The 23,808-nt window shown below is 40.1% G+C and overlaps 1 pseudogene; it reads left to right on the top strand.

Annotated features, from left to right (window-relative positions):
* Window positions 1-365: 365 nt before the first annotated feature.
* Window positions 366-10,226, top strand: LOC149995093 (ER membrane protein complex subunit 2 pseudogene; annotated as a pseudogene).
* Window positions 10,227-23,808: the final 13,582 nt, after the last annotated feature.

Here is a 23,808-nt window from a genome sequence, read left to right as displayed (position 1 = left end):
AGAACTTATATGCACGACCATGGACATGAACTAAGGGGGGTGGGATTTCTGGAGGGAAGGGGGGGTCCTGGGCAGAGGGGAGCAAAGGGGGAAAATATTCGAACTACTGTAACAACATAATCAATGAAATATACTTAAAAAAAAGGAGCATCATTTGATTTATGAAAAATGTTGTCAAATAATGCACAATAAATTGGGTTAGATTTTGTTATTTTTCTTAATTTATGTAAGCCAATTAAGCAGAGGACTTTGTATAAATCAATTCTAACTATTTCCAGAGGAGGTGGACATACAGACATATATACAGGCAGATACAACCAGCGACCCGATAGTTTTATTTTAAAGATAATTAACATCCTGAGATTATGGGGAGAGTCTCAGAGCTTTACAATGTCACTTAGAAAAATGTGCGAGAGAAAATTAAAATATAAGGAAAAGACAGCTCGTGAAATAGTGAATAAATTGTGAAAGTCATTGAGGAATTAATTAATGAGTATGCTTCTAAGCTTGGAGGTGATATTTGGATCATACATGAACAGGTGATGATTGCAGCCCTGAACTATGATCAGGATGACTTGACATTGCTTTGTCTGCAGGAGTTGAGATTACAGGTCTCTGGCAGTCACAGTCAAGTGACCAACTGGCATTAAATTTGAAGCCATGGAGAGATAAGCTGATGCTGTACAGCTATGTGATCAAATGAACTTGAAGATCCACCTAATACTGCTGCAAGAAAGCTGAAAATTGCCCTTTAAAAAGCTCATGGAGAAAGTGAATAAGTATCTGGAAAATATTTTTAGAAACCAAGCAGCCTGGCATAAACTTGCAGGGCTTTATATCAACGAATGTCACTATGCTAAAGCATCCAATTGTTTGCAGGAGCTCATGATGACTTATTGACATAACCACTCATACTGTCAGCAGTATCATTATTTAAGTATACCCCAGGGGGACATGAAAACAACCTAGAACTTTTAAGAAAGTATTTTGTCCAAACATTGAAACTGAACAACAGAAACATGAGGGCTTTGTTTGAACTTGACATATGAGTAAGTCATATGGTTTCTTATTCAAAAGTAAGCAAAAACAAAAAGCACAACATAAAATATGTTAGCTGGGCAGCTCATCAAATAAACAGAGCTTACCATTTTTCAGGTAAAAAAAAACCCAAATACTCTCTTAGGGAAGTCAAAGACATGTTGGGAACAGCGGGTTACCCAGCCTTAAGGTTTCAAAATTTCTTTCACCATACATATCACAGCTGCACAACTGAACTTACTGGCATGTGACTTATTTACTAAATGCCCAGCACTATATGTTAATTTTCTGTTCAGGCAGTTATAAGATATTGTTGATATGAACCTAGAAATGCTTTTCATTGCTAAACAGAAGGATGGGGAAAGTCCATGAAATAAAGGTTTAAGAGGAGTCTTATTGATTGTATATCATTCTCTTCAAATCACACACATAGGACTGCTTTTAAATTATAGCCTGATATAGAAATTACTTCCTTAAATAAACCATAGTAACTTATTTTAAAAAATAAACAAATAAATAAGTATAAATAAATAAATAAATAAATAGAATGTACAGCTATGACAGGTACAAAAATGCAAAAAACATTAATATATAACAGTTGGAATAAATTAAATTTATTCATTCATATAGCTAAACCTTTTCTTAATTAGTAGAAAAGAATTTTAAGATTTGTATTTGTACAGGCCTGAGTTGAAGGTTTTGTCCCCAGTTGGGGCACATACAAGAGGCAGCGGATTAAAATCTTTCTCTTGCATTGATGATTTTTTCCTTCTACCTCTTCCTCCCTTCCTCTCTCCTACAATCAATACAAATAAATAAATGTTATTAAAAAGTTTTTGGATTGCTGCTAAATTTCTCTACTTGTAATCTTTCTACACGGATTCTCCAACTCCTCCGGACTGGTTTTTGTAAAATTGTATGTTTCTGCGAATTTGCCCATTTTTTCTAGGTTGTCCAATTTGTTGGCCTATAGTTGTTCACTATATTTTTTACCATATTTTGAATTTTTCAACGTCATTTGTTACTTCTCTTAAATTTCTAATTTTATTTATTTAAGTCCTCCCTCTTTTTTGAAGAGTTTGAATATCAGTTTGTCAATCTTGTTTATCTTCTCAAAGAACCAAACCATGGTTTCAGTGATGTTTTGTGGTAATTTTTTAGACTTACTTCATTTATACCTACTCCAATCTTTTTTTTTCTTTCTTTCTTTCTCCTCACTTTGGGCTTTGTTTATTGATTTTTCTGGTGTTTTTAAGTGTAAAGTTATATTGTTTATTTGAGTCACTTTCTTATTGTTTCCTGAGGTAGGCCTATAATGCTACATATTTTTCCCTTAAAACTGTTTTTGCTGTTTCCTATAGATTTTGGGTTGTTGTGTTCTTATTTTCATTTGTTTTAAAGTAACTTTTGTTTTCTTCCTAAATCTCATTGTTAACCCAGTCATTGTTTAGTAACATGTTAGGCTCTGAGACTTTGTGAGATTTTCAGTTTTTTTCTTATAGTTGATTTCTAGTTTCATACCATTATGGTCAAAGAAGATGCTTGATATAATTTCAGTCTTCTTACATTTATTAAGACTTGTTTTCTGTCCAAACATGTAGTCTGTTTTTTAAAACGTCCTTTGTGCACTTGATAGGAACATATACTCAGCTGCTTTGGGATGATATGCTCTGAAGATATCAATTAAATCCATCGGATCTACTGTGTCATCTAAAGCCACCACCTCCTTGCTGATTTTCTGTCTTAAAAATCTATCCTTGATGTCTTTTGGATGTTAAAATCTTTTACAATGACTGTATTACTGTCAATATTTTATTTTACATCATCAAGATTTATTTTACATTATTTAGGTGCTCACATGTTGGGTGCATAATTGTTTACCAGAGTTATCCACTTGTTGAATGGCTCCTTTTATCATTATGCAGTGTTCTTCTTTACCCCTTACTATACTTTTTGTTTTAAAGCTTATATCAGATATTAAAATTGCTACCCCAGGTTAATAAAATATTTTATTTCTATAAAATATTTTTATCCATTAACATTTAGCCTGCGTGTATCTTTTGTTCTGAGTTGGGTCTTTTATCTACAGCACATATAACGGTCTTGATTTCTTACTCGTTCAGTTATTCTATCTTCCAATTGGAACATTTAAGCTGTATACATTTATAGTGATTATTAATAGGTACATATTTGTTGCCATTTTTTCTTTTAATCCAGCCTCTGTTTTCTTCTTCTTTTCCTTTCTTCTCCTCTTCTTCTTCTTCTCCTCCTCCTTCTCTTCCTTATTTTTCTTTCTTTCTTCTTCTCCTTTTCTTAGTTCTTCTCCTAGTCCTTCTTCCTCTCCCTCTCCTTCTTCTTTTTCTTCTGGCAGGTCCTGTATCATTTCTCATATTTCTGGTTTGGTGTAGGAAGATCTTTATTGCTTCTTCCATTTTAAATGAGAGCCTTGCTGAGTAAAGTAGTCTTCATTGCTGGTCCTTGCTTTTTCTCTCTTTAAATATTTCATTCCAATCCCTCTGGACATGAACATTTATGTTGAGAATTCATCTGAGGGTTTTATAAAAGCTCCCTTGTGGACAATTAATTGCTTTTTTTCTAGCTGTTTTTAGGATTCTCTTTGTCCTTAACATTTGCCATTTTAACATGGTATGTATTTGTGTGGGCCTGTTTGAGTCCTTAACATTTGCCATTTTAATACATTATATGTTTGTGTGGCTCTCTTACAACTCTCTGTACTTCCTGGACTTAAGCGTCTTCTTCTTTCCCTAGGTGAAGGAAGGTTTTGGTCAATATTTCTTCAAATGGGTTCTCACTTCCTTTCTGTCTCTCTTCTTTCTCTTGGACCCTTAAGATGCAGATGTTGTTATACTTTATGTTGTCTCAAAGTTCCTTAAATTTTCTCATTCCTTTTAATTATTTTATCTTTTTGCTGTTCTGATTGGATGTTTATATCTGCCTTGTCTTCCAGTTTGCTGTACAATTCCCTACTTCATCCAACCGATTTCTTATTTTTTCCAGTGTATTCTTGATGTCAGTTATATTCTTCATTTCCAACTGTTTTATTTTTAATCGTTTATTCGTATGTTTTTATGATGTTTTAATTCTCACATAGTGTTTTGAGTATTCTTTATATGACTTTGAGCGCTACATCTGACCAATTACTTGCTTTGATTTCATTGTTCTATTTTCTGTAGAGTTCTCCTGTTCTTTCACTTGTGCTCTTGTTACAGAAACAGGGGTGTTCCAAAAAACCCCAGAGTTTGTGGCTGGGGGATGGGGTAAAGGAAGCAGCTTTTAGAATGCCTCCACATGCCTGAGGCTGGTGGCTAGTGTCTTTTTTATGCAAAATGGCTTTAATGCATCCAAAGCCTCAGGTAGAGGGGAGGGGACTTGGACCAGGGGATGGTATGGAGAAAGCACACAGAACCTGCGTGAGGTTCTGTGAATGGTCAGAACTGGTTACCGCACCCACTGCATCAGAGGATGTAGTCGGGGATTTAAACGTAAGTGGCAGGCATTTTAGCCAGGCTGACTGTGCGGATTTGGCTGAGGCTGAGGCTGACTGTGCGGATTACAAAAGGACTAACTATGCAGTTTCCAAGGAGGCTGAGAATCCATGAGGTTCTGGACTAAAAGATGGTGGACCCCCATAACACAGACAAGGTCTCCCCAATCAGGATTGAATGATTGGCAGCTACTGGTAAAGCTGAACTATGTTTGGAAAGTAGGGAAAGGGTTTCTCTAACTTTTCTAAAACTAGCCTGGTTTGGTAGGGGGGAGGCAAGGATATGTGTTTATGGGTGTTTTAAAGAATATAAGACTTAACAACAGAAATCCGCAAATAACTAAATCTATATAACTGTTAAACAAACAATTCTTTTTCTTTTCACTAAACTCTGGTATTGAGAATTATAATTTTGGCGGCGGGCAATCGGACCCCTAACTAAAGAGCCCATGGGTTTGTTTTCAATTGGAGCAGCCCAGGGGTTCTGTAACACTCTGTTTCTTTGTCCCCTTATTCTTACTATTTATTTTTATTTGTTTTTATGTTGTGCAAGTTATGTCGACCCACTAATTATAATTGAATATTGATCACTGTTGGCCCATTTATAGGTGGAGTTGGCCCCCAGGCTGCCTGATTTGCATCTCAACCACTACCACAATGTGTGAGCTGCTCTGCAGGTGCTGACAACAAAAAAGAGAATAAGAAAAGAAAAAGTGCCGTGACCACCGCAATGTCAAAACCTAAAGCACCTGAGACGGGGGGGTGGGGGGTGGGGTGGGGGGTGATGAGGAGATTAAAAGAAAAACACAGTCACCAGATTAATGCAAAGTGGGGGTCAGGTGGTCCATTGCCTTCGGACGGAGAGACAGTGATACCGGCCTGAGTCCACCAAGTGTGTTTATAATGTTCCATTATATCAGCTACTGACGTTAGCAGTCAGGAGGGAAAACTATTGAGTAAAATTTCTAAGAAACTAAACTGATGAGAAACTCCTGGGAAAGCTGTAGGCAGAGTGTTCTCAGATATCTTGCAAGCAGTTCCTGCTCTAATCTAATAGACAAGATGTTTCCTGCTCCTACCTTGTTTCTAGCCCTCAGGGCTCTAGCTTTCTTTATCAAAAGGCTACATGTTGCAGACTATTCAGTCAGGCAAGACCTTGCAAATACCCAACCCATCAGCAAATGTAGACAATCAGGCAAGATCTTGCAAATACCTGATCCTAGCCAAGCAAGTTGGCCTTCCTTTGTAGCTTCAGCTTCCATTGTTCCCTACAAAAAGGAAGAAGAATGAAAGAAAGGAAAAGAAAACTAAAGGAAAAGGAAAATAAAATGGGAAGAAAGAAAAAGAAAATATAAAGTCAAAGAAAAAAACATAATGGAAAGTAAAAGTGGACACCTCACCAGAGTTTACAGCATACTGCAATTCTTTGGATATGATGTTTTTGAAGTGTCTTGGATGCTACTCCAATGTTGTCTGAAGCTGGAAACTTGGTGTGTTGGTTCTGGGTCTCTGGGGAGTGGCTTTTGTGCACCTCAATGTAAAACACTGTATTTGTCTTTTTTTCATCAACCTCTTTGAAGCTGTAAACAGTCTACACTGTGTGGGTACCTCTGCTGGGCTTGGATGCATATGGGAAAAACTGAGCTGCACTTCAAAATTAGTTTTTACCAGCACCAGGCATGGGGGTAGATCAGCAAACATCCCAAGGAACCCCAGTATCCTTTTTCTGCCTGCCAGCTGCCCATTAGGCAGAGTCACCGAAAAGCCCCTGGTGGAATTGGGAGGTTGAAGCTGATGGATAATGGGAGTGAGCTGTGGTTCAGACTTCAGGGAAGGTGGTGGGTGTCAATACCTGCCCCAGAGCCACACCACTCAGTCTCTTACAGGCTTTTCTCTGACCTTGGCATGACAAAGCCTCTAGTATAAATCAGTGGGGACTCCAGAGCCCAGAGGTAGGGCCTGCCAGAGGCCAGGGTGTGTGGTTCTATCAGGTCTCTCATGTGGGGAATTGCCAGTCAGGTCTGTGGGAAAGTGGGGGAATGGCTACACTTCATAAGCAATCACTGATAACTGTGCCCTTGTGCTTGCTCAGACTTCTAAATTCCAGCCTGTGCAGCTGAAGCCTCAGGATAGATTAAGAACCAAAGATGGGCAAGAGGAATTGCAGAGGGTGCGGTAATTGCTTTTCTCCAGGCTACTGCTGGTCAGAGAGAAATGCTTCACCAAAGGAAGATGGCGACTGTGGTGTTAGGGAATGACTCAGTACAAGGATCCTGGTGTCTGACTCCCCAGCCCTCTTCTCAGAGCCTTAAACCTAAACTCTGCTCAGGCAACTCCAGTTCACACTGCTCTCCAACCGCCAAAGCCCAGGGTGAGTGGTTGTGTATAAATTTTTGTGTGTTGGCCCTTTAAGAGGTTGCCTGTGTGTCCAGTAGATTCTATCTCTCCTTGGAGGATAAAAACCTCACTGGTTTTCAGAGTCAGATGTTATGTGGGTGCCTCTTCCTGGCTCTGATGCCTGAACTGTGGAGACCAACCTGAGGTATAAGCTCCATGTTCTCACGGTGAATCCCCTGCAGCTGAGATGTGCCCCCAGCAGCACAGCCGCCACCTTTGGGAGTGAAGCCAGCCCTTTTTTCCATCTTTGCCCTTCCTACTGTAACCAAATGAAGGTCCATCTGCCTGCCAATTCAAAGCCAATACTTGAGAGGCAGGTGGTAATATAAAGACAAGTGGTGTCTTGTCATGTGTCAGCCATCTGGAAGATGGGGAACTCATCTCTCCAAGCCATCTCCACATTACAATGCAGGCAGAGGTTTTTATAATGAGGGATAGAGGGACAAAAGAAAGAGATCAAAGGAGGGGGTTGAAAATTCTCTACCAGACAAGTACAGTCTATTTTGACAAGGCAAGTGACATCTAGTGTGTTATCCTGGTTCAGTCAATCTGATTTCCCATCATTCTGTCTTTACATCTTCCTAGATCCACAGCTGAAGATGAGCAAATCTCCTGTAACTGGGATGCCTTAAGGTTAGAGTCTGTATATTTTGAAGTTAGTTCCTAGAATCCTCATACAAACATGCCATTTATCTATAAGCTACAAATTAGTCAGTCAGCCTTTATAGAAACAAGGTCAGAAGAATGGTGGGAGCGTTACAGAACCCCTGGGCTGCTCCAGTTGAAAACAAACCCACGGGCTCTTTAGTTAGGGGCCCGATTGCCCGCCGCCAAAATCATAACTCTCAACACCAGAGTTTGGTGAAAAGAAAAAGAATTGTTTATTTAACAGTTATATAGATTTAGTTATTTGCGGATTTCTGTTGTTAAGTCTTATGTTCTTCAAAACACCCATAAACACATATCCTTGCCTCCCCGCCCCACTACCAAGCCAGGCTAGTTTTAGAAAAGTCAGAGAAACCCTTTCCCTACTTTCCAAACACAGTTCAGCTTTACCAGTAGCTGCCAATCATTCAATCCTGATTGGGGAGACCTTGTCTGTGTTATGGGGTCCACCAGCTTTTAATCTAGAACTTCATGGATTCTCAGCCTCCTTGGAAACTGTATAGTTAGTCCTTTTGCAATCCACATGGTCAGTCTGTTCCTTTTCAAAGCAGCAAGGTACGTCCCTTCCTTAAAACTGCATCGGCAGTCCCAGTTAAATTCACATGGCCAGCCTGTCCCCAGTTAAATCCGCAGTCAGCCTCAGCCTCAGTCAAATCCGCACAGTCAGCCTCAGCCTCGGTCAAATCTACACATTCTGCCAGGCTAAAATGTCTGCTGTTTATGTTTAAATCCCTGACTACGTCCTCTGATGCAGTGGGTGCGGTAACCAGTTCTGACCATTCACAGAACCTCACACAGGCTCTGTGTGCTTTCTCCATACCGTCCCCTGGTTCAAGTCCCCTCCCATCTACCTGAGGCTTTGGATGCATTAAAGCCATTTTGCATAAAAAAGACACTAGCCACCAGCCTCAGGCATGTGGATGCATTCTAAAAAGATGCTTCCTTCTCCCCATCCCCCACCTGCAAACTCTGGGGATTTTTGGACTCCCCTGTTTCTGTAACAGGGTGGTTCATAATTCCCCGCTGTTACACTACCAGTCTCGATGTGACTTCCCATGCCAATTTTTGGTTATGACTCCTTTTCAACTAGTTTTTAGTTGGATATTCAGTGTGGTTTTTTAAAAATAATTTGTTTATTTGTTTATTTATTTTATGTTTAGAGAGAGGGGAAAGGAGAAAGAGAGGGAGAGAAACATCATTGTGTGGTTGCCTCTCACTTGTGTCCCCAAGTGGGGACCTGACGTGCAACCTAGTCATGTGCCCCGACTGGGAATCAAACCAGCGACACTTGGCTCGCAGGCCGACGCTTAATCCACTGAGCCACAGGAGCCAGGGCTCGGTGTGATTTTTTAATTAATGGTATTTCCAGTTTTGTCCTGGAAGGAGGTGAGTGTAAGATCGAACTACTCCACTGCCATTTTGAAAGTCTGATAGTGTTTTAAATGATTTACGCTCAACCGGTTTTATATAACTAACGTCCTCTAACTCACTAAAAATACAGGAAGGCTCTTGATTTACAACAGACATCTGGGTCAAGAAAAGCATAGGCTTTTTTTTACCATGTCATTAGTCTCTTTGGAATATCCTTATCTCATGAATAAAAAATAAAGCCATTATAACCATTAAAACTTCCGTGGCTTTATATATGTGTCCTAAATGTTTCCACATTGTGATAAAATCTATTCCTTTAAAGTATCCTTTTACAGCAGGTGCACAACAAAAAGTTTATTTTAAGCAATATGATTGAGCTGTCAGCTTCAAATACAATAAAAACTCTGAGCCCCAGAGAGTATCAGGTGTAATTCAATGATGGCAATTGGGGTCTTAAACCAACTGAGTAGAAGCAGGTCCCCTAATGAACTGTCAGTGCCACCAGTGGGGCACTCAGTACCTTGGAAATGAGTGGACATTGGAAATTACCTGCAGGGGCAACACCTGGGAGAGGTGGATAAGCTCAAAAAGACAAGAGGTTTTGGGCAACCTGCATGGGTAAGGGAATTTGTCCTCAAAGGAGGGAGCTGAAAAGAGGGGCTGACTCCAGCCTCCAAGGGCACAGTTTTCCCATTAAGAGATGAAACTCAAAGAGCAGACTCACGTAGAATAAGGGACATGACACAGGGCGAGAGGGGACAGAATCCAGTGGGAACAAGGACTCTAGAGTGAGGAGGAGTCCAGATGTCATGACAGACAGAGGTGAATAGTGGACTTAAATGCTGAATGGGATTACCTCCAGCTGAGGAATGATTGGACAAAAGAAGGAAAGACCAGTCAAAGTCCAGGGACAGAACCCCAGACAGAGAGTTGCCATGACTAAACCCTGGGTGTGGGACCAAGGTGAAGGGACCGTGAGCACAAATTGAAGGCAGGGTTCGCAGTGTCCACATCAGCCCTGGGGAGCTGGGCTGATGGCCCTCCATGCAGGGCTATGGACAGGCTGTTGAAGCATCACCTGCAGCACCAGGGCAGCAAACTCGCCACACTCATCCCAGCTCATCCTGTGGCAGAGACTTTGAGTCTGCAAGAGCTCTGGGGCTTGGAGGAGGACAAGCTGACTGAGGTCTCAGAGCTGCTGAAGAGGAGCCTGGTGTTTGGAAAGAGAGAGAGATGGAGGGGGAACTAGAACCTAATGACCTTAAAATACATGGGACTCAAAACAAAAGAAAGGCTTTAGGAGGATTAGTGATAAAAAATTTCTCCAAGCCTCAGAGTTATTTTTACAGTTTTCCTTCTTCAGAAACTAAAGGTTCACTCTATAGAATAATCTACTGTTCAAACACAAATTTAAACTTACAAATTTAACACTATTTTTTCTACCTCAGTAGATCCAGAAATTGTGTATGAACTCATCGTGCCCCCAAGTATCCAGTTTTAAAGACTTTTCACCCTCAGGAGCAGGTAGCCCACTGTTCTTAAAGCCATAATGAGGTGCTGATAATTCTGGAGCAGAGGCTACAAGAGAACAAAAGGAAATCAGGACAGGGTTCTTCCGTTGTGTATAAAGTGACAGGGCTTCTTATTGTTGCTTTAGAGTAAATATTTACACTTTTCTTTTTTAATGAGGAAGCACATTTCCAGATCACACAGGAGAGGTGTCCCCAGTGAATGGTGGTGCTCTCACACATTTTCCTTGGTACAGCCACTCTTGGTCCATGCAGGGGGTATGTCTTCTGTGACTTCAGGGATCGGTCTCCACCCTGCCTCCCAGACATGTGTACCTGGAAGTGCAGCCTCTGCAAAGTTGGGCCACTGAGACCACTGACAGTTGGTGATGTTGGAGTTTAGTGAGCCACAGGCTGCAGGGATTCCCCAGAAAACAAGGGTCAGCTCAGCATGCTCAGGGCAGTTGTGTCCAGCACGGGAGCCCTGGACCAGGGCTGTGTTTCAGGTTTAGTAAGTGTTGTAAGAAATCATGTCTCTTTGAAAAATTCTAATCAAAACAAAAATGAGATTTCTCAAAAATTAAGAAATAGAACTACCACATCACCCACCAATTTAACTTAGAGTAATTCATCTGAAGAAACTGTAAACACTAATTCAAAAATATATATGTACCCTTATTCATTACATCTTGTACATTATTAATAATAGTCAAAATATGGAAGCAACCTATGTGTTTATCAATAGATGAATAAATGAAATAAATGTAATATATATACCACATATAGGTAAATGCACATTTATATTAAAAATATTGCTCAGCCATGAAAATGTATGAAATCTTGTAATTTGTGACAAAATATTATAGATGGTCCTGGAAGGTATTATACAAATTAAAATAAGTCTCTTGGACAGAGACAAATGCTATGTGACGTTACTATTTGTAGGATCTGAAGAGCTAGACAAATGAACAAACATAACAAAATAAAAACAGGATCATAGATACAAAGAAAAAAACTGGTGGATTCCAGAAAGAAGTGAGTGGAAAGAAGGTAAAAATAGATAAAAGTGATTAAAAGCTTCAAACTTTCAGTTATAAAATAAATATGTCTCAGGCATGTACAAAAACAGAGAGAATGTAGTCAATAATGTTGTAATGACTTTGTACAGTGACAGAAGTTAGCTAGACTGTCGTGGTGACCACCTTGTCACTCCCATGAGTCACCATGTTTTCCACCCAAAACTAACAAAATATGATGAGTCAATTGTACTTCTATTAGAAAAAAACATACAAAAATATAAGATTCCATCTCACACTCACTAAAATAGTCATTATCAAGAAGTAAAACTATCATTATATGCAGATGACATGATAGTGTACATCAAAAACCCTATAGACTCCACTAAAAATCTACTCCATATAATAAGCAAATTTGGCAAAATAGCAGGGTACGAAATTAATATTCAGAAATCTAAGGCATTTCTGTACACCAACAATAAAATATCAGAGACAGAAACAAAAAAGAAAACACTGTTTATTATAGCAAGAAGAAAAATAAAGTACCTAGGAGTAAACATAACCAAAGAAATAAAAAACCTGTACTTTGAAAATTATGTAACATTGAAGAAAGAAATTAGGATGTACAAATAAATGGAAGCAAATAGCATTTTCTTGTATGGGAAGAATCAACATCATCACAATGGCCATCCTACCCAAAGCAATTACAGATTCAATGCAATTCCTATTAAAATGCCAATGACATATTCCACAGACCTAGAACAAATACTTCAAAAATTCATATGGAACCAAAAAGGACCCTGAATAACAAAGCAATCTTGAGACAGAAGAACACAGCAGGAGGAATCACAATACCTGATATCAAACAATACTACAAAGCCACCGTGATCAAAACAGTCTGGTACTGGCATAAGAACAGACATATAGATCAATGGAACAGAGTAGAGAGTCCGGAAATAAATCCAGGACTATACGGTCAATTAATATTTGATAAAGAAGGCAGGGACATAAAATGGAGTGAGAAGAGCCTCTTCAACAATGGTGCTGGGAGAATTGGATGGGGACATGCAAAAAAATGAAACTAGACCACCAGCTTACACCACACATGAGAATAAACTCAAGATAGATCAAAGACTTAAATGTAAGCCTTGACACCATAAAAGTTCTAGAGGAAAACATAGGCAGGAAAATTTCAGATATCCCACGTAACAATATCTTCACGGATACATCTCCTAAGGCAAGAGAAATTAAGGAAAAAATAAACAAATGGGACTACATCAAACTAAAGAGTTTCTGCTCAGCAAAAGAAAACATCAGCAAGATGAAAAGGAAATATGGGAAAACATATTTTCCAATGACATCACAGACAAGTGACTGATCTCCGAAATATATAAAGAACTTATACATCTCAATACCAAGATGACAGACAACCCAATTAAAAAATGGGCAAAGGACCTGAACAAACACTTCTCCAAAGAGGACATACAGAAGGTCCATAGACACATGAAAAAATGTTCAACATCATTAGCCATCAGGGAGATGCAAATTAAAACCACAATGAGATACCATTTACACCAGTCAGAATGGCCATCATCAATAAATCAACAAGCAACAAGTGCTGGCGAGGATGTGGAGAAACGGGAACCCTACTGCACTGTTGGTGGGAATGCAGACTGGTGCAGCCACTATGGAGAACAGTATGGAATTACCTCAAAAGATTAAAAATGGAACTGCCTTTTGAACCAGCGATTCCACTGCTAGGATTATACCTGAAAAATTCTAAAACCCTAATTCAAAAGAACTTATGCACCCCTATGTTCATAGCAGCCCTGTTTACAATAGCTAAATGCTGGAAACAGCCTAAGTGCCCATCTGTAGATGAGTGGATCAAAAAACTGTGGTACATTTACACAATGGAATACTATGGAGCAGAAAGAAAGAAGGAACTCCTGCTATTTGCAAGAACATGGATGGAACTAGAGAGAATTATGCTTAGCAAAATAAGCCAGGCAAAGAAAGAAAAATACCATATGATATCACCTAATACAGGAAACTAAAGAACACAAACAAAATAACTAAATAGAACAAAGAGCAGAATAGCAGTTAATGGGGAGGGGGGGGAGAGAAAGGGGGTAAGTAAGGGAAGGGTTTAGTCAAGGAACGTGTATAAACGACTCATGAACATGGACAACAGGGAGGGATATGATTGTGGGAGAAGGGGTGGGCTGGGGGGGACAGTGGGGAAAAATGGGACAACTGTAATTGAAAAACCAAAAAATAAAATTAAAAATACAAAAACAAAAAACAAAAATATAAAGTAATAAAAATAAATAAAAAATAAGAAACAGAAAATAACAAGTGTTGGTGATATTGTGGGCAAGTGGAATGCTTGAATAATGTTGATGGGAATGCAAAATGATGAAGTATAATGATGGTTGCACAACAATGGCAATATACTTAATATTGAACTGCACCTCAAAATGGTTAACAGTGTAAATTTATGTTATGTGTATTTTACCACCATAAAATGTTTTTTAACTTATTCTCAATGTGAATGCCAATGGTACATTTGAATACAGTGCACCATCTGGCCCTATTGGTGGTTAGGGTGATTGACTTCCAAAAAAGAGAAAAACAAACAAACAAAAAATTCTGGTTACCGTGTTTTAATTCTGTGACTTAACAGCTCTCAGCTTTTCTGAAAGGGTTCATTGCTGCCCTATCCTAAAGCTTGTTCATGGGAGAAGTTAATCATGTGAGACATTGTTTGTGCCCCTGAGAATTGTTCCCTTTGCCTTGAAAAGCATTTAATGCTATGGGTAATGCTCCTCCTTCCTCCTCTTCTGCCATGGACTACATGCTTCAATATTAGGGCAATAATTCGGTTTAATACCTTCAGAAGAGGCAAAACTATATTAAACACAAAAAGAGCTTCAGTGGCCACAAAGAGAAAATGACTTGGAAAGCTCCCAACACTGCTCATCTAAGATGTCTTCATGTTTAGCATCCCGACCTTATAGGTTCAATATTTTATACCATAGACTCTTCAGTTTCTGAATTTTTGATCTGTATGCCCCTCCAGGTTCAATCTTTTTGCCAGTCTTTCCATATCTGCTGGACTCTTCCCCTCACACTTGGGCCCTTCAGCTACTGAGAATCATTGAATCTTTGAGCTTCCTTTGTGATCTTGGGCTCTTGAGGGGCTCAGAGACTCCAAAACCAACTGAAATTAAACAAGATGTTTGAAACAGGAAATGACCCCACAAACCACACTTATTTTATTTTATTATGCTCAGAACTCCCATTGAGACAGAATATTTTTTTAAATGTCAGGATTTGTAACACTGAATTATTTCCTTAAAATAGTTTTATTTAATTGTATTTAAAAAAAATATAACATTAACTTTACTATCATGAACAAGAATTGGTGTGCAGTTCAGTAATGATATATATAGTCTCCTTGATACAAAACAGATCTCTAGCAATTTTTCATCAGAAAACTGAAAATACATACCCATTAAAAAACAACCCCATTTTCTTTCCCCAAGTACCCTACAATTACCAATCTTCTTTGTTTCTTTAAATTTTGAGAATGTGTTAGAGCAATATGGACACTTTAATGATACTAATCTTGCAAACTACCCCTGGCTGGTTTGGCTCAGTGGATTGAGCATCGGCCTACGAGCTAAGTGTCGCTGGTTCGATCTTCCAGTCAGGGCACATCAGAGAAGGAAAACTCTGACTCCAAAAAACCTCCGCTGCCTTGCGGCATACCTCTTCAGGGGAAAGGCTAAGGGAGTAAACCCCGACAGAAAATCCGGAGCCGGAGTCCCTAAGGCGGTTTGACGTTGTAGTCAACACCGGCAACTCCTGTGGCGCACCTGAAGCCAAGCTGTATTGACTCCGTCTTTCCCTTGGGCCCTTCAGCTGCGAAGAGAGGGGGGGTCTGCTGCATGGGCAACAGCAGACCCTCCATATCACCCTGCCCAGGCTCTGTAGCTTCAGCTTCACTGGAGAGGACACTCCAGCGTCATCGCAAGCTGTCGATTCAACACGGGAGGAGACAGATACTGTGTCACTCCCGAGTCGGACTGCACAGCCATTCTCGGCGGTGCAGATAGACTCTTAAGAAGCTACACCATCATCTCTCGAGACGGACGGCTGCCGACGACGACGAATCTTGCAAACTGTAGTTTTGTTGCAAAAGAGGATGGGTCTTCAAAGAAGCAGTTCCTGTGTTGTTTTTTTCCTCCTGTGATATATTCATACTCAGCACCCTGAGGGGATTCATACTGCTTTCACACCTGACTTCAAACTCCTGAGGCAAGGATAAGACAGGGCTTTTGAGACTTTATAGGCAAGAACTGCAAGAGGAGATTAAGAAAGTAAGACCCTTTCAGCTTTTGTTTTGTTCTGGTTTCACTCTCTGATTATGAAAGTGGTGACTCTATTCTGTAGTCCATCCTCTTTTTTCTTCCAACTCTAGCTTAAATGTAACAAAATCATTTGGTAAGAAATAAGAACCTCCTTCAAAAGAAAACATCTTTTTGTAAAAGTTGGCGTCTGGTTCACTGGACACATCACTGATGTGTCATAAATATAGGAAAGTCATCCATGAGAAATGTTGTCAAGTAGTCCATTAGAAATTCTAAAGCTCATTCTTACATAAATAAAATAAGTGAATCTTTGGAAGGTATTGTGTGTCTGTTAACTTCAGCTCCAGGAATGACTTCAGATCCGAAGGTTTAGCTAATTTTCCACCTTCAGAAAGTGCTCCTGGATGAGGAGACTATGCACAGTGCCCAGCCCCATTTTCATTCCAATGTCCCCACCCTAGAATCAGTGTCTGGACAGATGTCTGATGACACACATGTGCAGGAGAAAAGGAAGCAATGAGACCCTTACTCAGCACTGGGATAATGAGGAGCTTCAATTGTGAGGAAGACATTTATCCTGTTCAAGTGCATAAAAGGGAGTAGATGCACAAATCTTTTAAAGATATTCTCTAATAGAACCTGGACTGTGGGTGGAATACAATGACATCTAAAAGAGGCAATGGGGTGCAGTTCCCAGTTATTGGTCATGTGCACCCAATGTCTTCACTGCCTTGTGATCAATCAGAAACTGCTGGGGCACACCCACGTACAGAACACATTCTTGGCCTTTGTTGTCATTTTCTTAAACTCTGTGTGCCTGTTTCAAAGAGAATCCACAAACAAGATACATGGTATTGGAAAATAGACACAATTTTCTGGGGTATTTTGAGCTTCGTTGGCTCTGGCTGGCTTTTGACCATAGATCAAAATCCTAGACAGTCTTCAGGCCAGCACTAACAAATACCTAAGACTCTGCCCCCTATAACATATAGCCTTTGGAGACCAGGGGGCTGCCAGGGAATATGAGAAGGGTTAACATCCTGGGAAGAAACAGAAGGAAAATTGCATTGATTAGAGAAGCAGGGCAGAGAAATGGTGTGCGTTGTTATTTTGGATTAGGAGAAAAAGAATGAACAATTAATAGGGAGTGGTGCAGGTTTTCAGGAAGTCGTTGAGAACTCCATATTGTGGATAAAGTTCAGTTGGGGCCCCATATACCAAGGAGAAAGTCACTGGAGTTAGAAAATTTGAGTGAGAAAGGAAAGGGAGCAATTATTCTAAATGTGAGTACAGTCTTGAGAGACAAGTTGGCTCTTTGGAAAAAGAATAAGATCATTAAAGACTCTGATGAGTGTCTTTTATATTGAAATCAGACATTAGACTTGGGAAGTCTATGGGGGTATGCTCTTCTATACATGGGGGAAAACACAAAATAGCATTGAAAAAAGTCAAAGCACAGGGTGGTAGGAAGGGTGTGTGTGTAAGAATGGGGAAGAAGAGATAATGAAACCCTCACCAGAAATAACCAGAGAAACATGCTCCTACTTATTCTCAAGGGCACAGCACCCACATGGTAGGGCATGACGGCCTATGGAAATGAGAGATGGGATACAGGAAAAGGGATGATGAGAAACTGAGCATGAAAAAAAGACAAGCAACCACAAAATTTCTAGAAATTCACAAATAACCTCACTCTTTTTGAAGCTAAGTTTAACCTGCTGATGGTTATTTTACTATGTATTTGAGAAGAGGGCACAACCCAAAACTTGGGAGAATGCCGGGGAAGTTTGAGAAGGAAGCTTTCTAACTTCAAAATGTGTTTAAAACTTCCATCTTAGGTTTTAAAGCAAAACCTGCTCAGAGCAATCTATGTGTTGAATGTCAGTTTTTCTTCACTTCAGTAACTAATCAGGACAAAGTCAATTACAGAAGCCATGTTGTGGGATCAAGATTACTCTTGTTGGTTTAACATGACATTTGATCAAAAAATAAATAAAAGGTGACTGCAGAGAGATACAATGCCTATGGAAAACTCCAAAAGTACAGCCTCCTGGGAAATGAAATCCTTGCTCTTCTCTAGGACTCTCAGCTATTTTGCACCAGTGACTATATTGCCAGAACTGACACTTCTTTATAAATGGGAGGAACTGATGGAGATGTCAACTGAGTTGTCTGAAAGAGATTTAGCTGTGGTTCCCTCCACCAGGAAGGAAGCAGTTTTGTTATGACCTAGGTAGAGGCCTTCATGTTCCCTCAGAGTCAGGAATCTTTAGACAGGTTCTTTCTGCATATAGGACTCTGACATCTATTTTTTAGACCATCCCATTACAAATGTATTTGCAATTTGGTAATTGAAGTTTCTTTATCTGGTCTTTGAAGCATACATAAGGCTTTTTGAAAGCCTCTTGCCAGCGTTAGATACAAAGACTACCTGTCTCAGATAGAGGGCCCAAAACTTTTAATTATAATCTCCCTGGTATTCCTGTGTTCCAGTCTCTGAGGAAGAGTAGAAAAGTCTACTTTGGTTGGGGCCCTTACAGCCAAAATATATAAACATCTACTGTCTGGATTTTACGAAAATTTTTACTCTTCTTTTGTGTAAAGTCAATTTGCAAAAATGATGCCTATAATTCCTCCTCCTGTTTGTAAAATCTCTCCAGCATTTTGAATCATGGGTTTTGAGTTCTCACTGCTCTATTGCATGGTCTGTAAGAAAGTCTTACTTTTATTTCTAAAATCCCTTAATGTATGTTTTACTTAACACAACTTCCCTGTAATTAGCTAATCACATCAGGTATTCAAAGTGTCAATCTTTAACATATTTTTAAATCTTCCAATTTTTTCTTATCTCGCTAATTTTTTTAAAAAAGTTTGCAGTTGCCTTGTCTCTCTTCTGACTTGATGTCCACAGCAGGAGATGACCCGACTTCCCAAATCCTACTTGACCCCAGGTTGTCTCAAAGCAGCCTTGGCTCAGATCCGTGAAGACGTGCCATCATGAAAGGTCACATTTCCACAGCACCCTAACCATCCGCAGTGTTCTCATTCCACATCCATGACACTGCACCCTCAAGGAAAAGGTCACAGAGATTATGAAAGAAATTGAATCATAAAACTCAAGTCCTGTAGTAATCATGCAGGTCTGTTACGTCAGCCACCCGCAGGCCTGCACTGAAGGAGCCTCTTTCAAGCCATCTCTGACCTGCATGCAGCTCAGGGCGGACGTCACTGTCCTCATTTAGTGTTCTCTTTGTTGTTCTTACAAATTTCACGTGCCTGTCCTTAGAGAGCCTGCAACCAGAATTGGGGAGTGGGAATTAAATCTCTTCTCTGGTTCTATTCCTTTCCTGCTCCCTATGGTGTCTGGTACGTTCAACTGAGAACCTTGGGGACCTGAACACAGGTGGATTGTGTGCAAGCAGAGGTGAACACAGAGCAAAGTCATGGAGGAATGGGATCTGCTCAGGGTCAGGATGAGAAACTGTACACCCTGGGAGGTGTTAGGGTGTTAGACATTTTATGGATTGATAGGGACCTTAAGTTGCCCTGCTGGAGGGTTTATTTTGGAGGCTCAGAATGAAGTTGAATAATATCAGTGAGGGTATGACCTGCCTATTGAGGGAGGAGCCACTGGAGCTCATGTGGTGAGGTGGGGGTTCCTTTCTCCCAGACTAGGATGGGCATGAGGGTGAGACACAGTGTTGGGAGAAAGGACAATGTTTTCAGGACTTAGATTAGTTTCCTGACATTGGGACAAATTGAAGCACCATATGTACAAGTTGGCAGGGGCCATGAGACAGGGTATATGGGACAGAAAACAAGGAGGAAGAAAACAGAGATTAAGGTTGGTATTTTCAAAAGTTAGGGTATGGGGTAATGGGTACAAGGTTTTATAAGAGTGATTAAAATAATTTAGTACTGGGTAGACGTGGTGGCTGCACAGCATTGTGACCACACTAAATTGCACTGAACTGTTCACTTATAAGTGATTAATTTTATTATGTAAATTTTACCTCATAAAATAATTATGCTGAATTAAAGAAGCCAGATTAAAAATAGAACATATTCCATGTTTTTATTTATAGAAACTTTCAGAAAATCAACACTTACCTATTGAGAAAGAAAGAAAATGAATAATTGCCTGAATACTCTGGTGGTTAGGTGGGGAGCAGAGGAGGGGATTACAGAGGCAGGTGAGAGACTTTTGGGTGAAATGGATACACATGGAGTGTGTACACATGCTAACACTCATCAGATTTTAAACTCTCTATATATGTGTTTTATTGTCCATCACTTATATATCAGTCAAGCTGTAATCAAGGCTTAATATCAAGAATTGCTTGGGTGCTCAGAAGGGGAGCATATTGTTTTCTAACACTGCTGTTTCTAAGTGGGTAGTCCCTGAAAGGAGTCCCACAGGAGTACAGTAATGACATCACTGGAATGGAGAGGGGGGGGAAGATGACGGCGGAGTAGGTAGCAGTGTTGTCTCCTTGCTCCCATCACAGAAGGACTTAGAGTACAAACACGGAGTGGAGAGTGAGTGAGTGCCTTTTTCAGATAGGGCGAACAGGGATGGGAGCATGGGAGCAGCGTGGGAGAGGGCAGGAACCATGGCTTCCCTTTCCAAGCGGAGTTGCTGGGCTCAGCTGCTGCCCAGCTCATTAGCTGGGATCTGCTTGCAAACTGTACTCCCGCTATAGGTGCCCTGATCAGCGAAGTCCAGGAGGGAGTCAGTGAGAAGGTTTGGTGAAATAGTCAGAGATGTGTGAAGACAGAGACCAGCCCCAAGTGCAAGAAACTGTGAATTGAGACTTGATGGGGACCCCTTGGGCTAGCGACCTTGTTCCCATGGGTGCACGCACCAAGGCTCAGCCAAACAAAAATGCAGAACTGAGCTGTGGATGGGGCCCACACAGGGAAAGCTGAGGCAGACCCCCAGACTTGGTAGGGACCCCAGGTAGGAAACTCTGCCTGTGCACACGTCCACACCAAGGCCCTGCCAGGCAGGAACGCAGGCCGGTGCTGCAGTTTGGAGACCACACAGAGATTTTTGTAGAGGAGGAGAGGAGACAGGACTGGAGGCTGGGCAGGGACTGTGAGCATGTGCACTGGCTCGCCAGCAGAATAGCATTGCTAGACCAACATGAGGAGCACTGGAGGGTGCCACAGGACCAGTGTGGGGGACGGAGCTCGGTGTGGCTCACAACGGAGAGCTGCAGCAGACCCACAAGCAGAAAATAGCAGCTTCAGAATCCAGCTAGATCTCCGCACAGTGAGCCAGCCAGAAAGGAAGATATGAAACCCATAGAACTTTGAGCAGGGACAGATCCAGAAAGAGAAGAAAGTGGTAAAAACCAGACATTACTGAGACAAATTCCACCGCGGTATTTTTCATGAGCTATTTTCTTGCCCTCCCAGTTTACGCATTTTAAGTCACTACTTGTTATATTATAGTTTATTACAAATATTATGTGTTGCTCTTCCCTTGTATTACCCCACCTAACATCTGATCTCCTCTCCTTACTTTGGTCTTAAATTCTCTCTTCTCTTCTACTATGACTAGTATCCATTCTTTCAGCTTAAATTTGGAAAAAATTTTCCCTCTGTTATCCTGGTTTTCAATCCTCATTCCTAGTATAACTACTCCCTCTATCATCTCAAATTCACTTCTCTTTCCTCTGAACACCTCTTAAACTTTTCTTTCTTTCTTTTTACCCTCTTATTCCCATCCCACCTATATCAATAATAGCCCAAAGGTAGTACTTGGAAAAAGCTCTTTATTTAATCTCTTTCTTACTTTCTCTCCCTCTTCTTCTTCTTTGTTTATTTTTGTTTGTTTGTTTTATTTATGCTTCTTCTCACACTAAATATATAACACATAATGTTTGTAAAACCCTAATACTAAACGCTTTCACTCTGTCAATTCATTCTGCCTTCTTCCCTTCCTTTTTCAACATACAATGTAAATATTACTTACTATCTCACATTGCCTTGTCCCTACTCACTACTATTATTACTCTTTCACCTTCCCTCTCAAAAATCATCTTTCTTTCAGTTAGCCAACTCTTATCTGTTTTTCCTTTAGTATAAGTCTTACTCTCTTTATATCTATGTTAATACTGACTCATTTGCTTCTGATGGTGTGATTGTGGGTAGGGGATATTTTTGAGGGTGTGGGTTTCTTGCCTGCGTTGTGTACTTATGTTTTAACAGCATCTCCACAAAAGATTTCAATATGTGGTGGGCAGAGTGACTCTCAATCAACTAGCCAGAGAGAAGTTTCCACCAAAGAGTTATACAATAACCAGAACTGAAATACCACCAGACAACCTAAACAAATGGCATAAAGGACATCCGAAGAGCATCAAGCTCAGGAGATCAAAGAGACTGCACCACTGAATCCCCAGGTCTTCTATTACAGAAGGTCACACCACGAAGACAGGAAATCAAAGCACACAAATCTAAGAAATGAAAACAAACAAGAAGAGTCACCTACAATGGGGAGACAAAGAAACAACTCCCCAACAAAAGGAAAAGAGGAATCCCCAGAAAGAGAGCTAGATGAAAACAGGCAAGAAAACTATCAAACATAGAATTCAAAATAATGGTTATAAGGAAGTTCAATGAACTCGACTAACTCAGAGGGGAATTACAAAGAACTCCAGGAAACCACAAAGAACCCCAGGGAAGCTACAAGGAACTTACTGAGAACTACACAAGCATTTAAAAGGACATAGAAACTACCAGTAAGAACCAGGAGGAAATGAAAAATACAATTTCTGAACTGAAGAACACAGTACAAAGACTAAAAAGCAGGCTAGAGGAAGCAGATGATCAGATCAGCGAGCTGGAGGACAACATAGAAAAAAATTCCCAGACAGTGCAACAAAATGAAAAAAGATCGGAAAAGAATGAAGCAGTATTAAGAGAGCCGCAGGACAACATGAAACATAAAAATATCCATATCATAGGGGTACCAGAGGGAGAAGAAGGGAGGCAAGGGATAGAAAACCTGTTTGAAAAGGTAATGACAGAAAACTTCCCTAAGTTGAGCAGAGAAAAAGTCACACAAGTCCAAGAAGCACAGAAGGTCCCAATGAAGATAAACCCAATGAGGCCCACTCCAAGACACATCATAATAAAAATGGCAACATTCAAAGACAAAGAGAAAATCCTAAATGTAGCAATAGATAAACAGCAAAAAACATACAAGGAAGCTCCGATAAGACTATAAGCGGATTTCTCAATAGAAACACTACAAGCCAGAAGGGAATGGCAAAAAATATTTCAAGCAATGTAAAACAAAGGCCTACAACCAAGACTACTCTACCCAGCAAGGCTCTCATTCAAAATGGAAGGTGAAATAAGGAGTCTCCCAGGCAAAAGAAAGCTAAAAGAAGATATTTCCACCAAACCAGCATTGCAAGAGATGCTAAAGGGTCTGCTTTAAGAAGAGGAAGGAAAAGAGAGAGACAGAGAAGAACACAGGTACAAAGGGGAAAAATGACAATCAAAACGTATCTATCAATAATAACCTTAAATGTAAATGAATTAAATGCTCCAATAAAAAGGCATATGGAGGCAGAATGGATAAGAAAACATGATCCACATATATGCTGTCTACAAGAGAACCACCTCAGAACAAAAGATTTACACAGACTGAAAATGAAGGGATTGGAAAATTTTATTTCAAGCAAATGAACATGAAAAAACAAAGCAGGGGTAGCAATACTTATATCAGACAAAATAGATTTCACAATAAAGGCCATAAAAAGAGACAAAGAAGAACATTTCATAATATTTAAGGAAATAATCCATCAAGAAGATATAACCCTTGTAAACATATGCACCCAACATAGAAGCACCCAAATATATAAGAAAAATCTTGGAAGAATACAAGAAAGATATTAACAGCAACACACTCACAG

The sequence above is a fragment of the Furipterus horrens genome, unplaced genomic scaffold, assembly GCF_987537825.1.
Source record: "Furipterus horrens unplaced genomic scaffold, mFurHor1.1.pri manual_scaffold_13, whole genome shotgun sequence".
In the NCBI taxonomy this organism is placed as follows: domain Eukaryota; kingdom Metazoa; phylum Chordata; class Mammalia; order Chiroptera; family Furipteridae; genus Furipterus; species Furipterus horrens.
The sequence above is the reverse complement of the archived record's forward strand: the minus strand, read 5'-3'. Positions and strand labels throughout refer to the sequence as shown.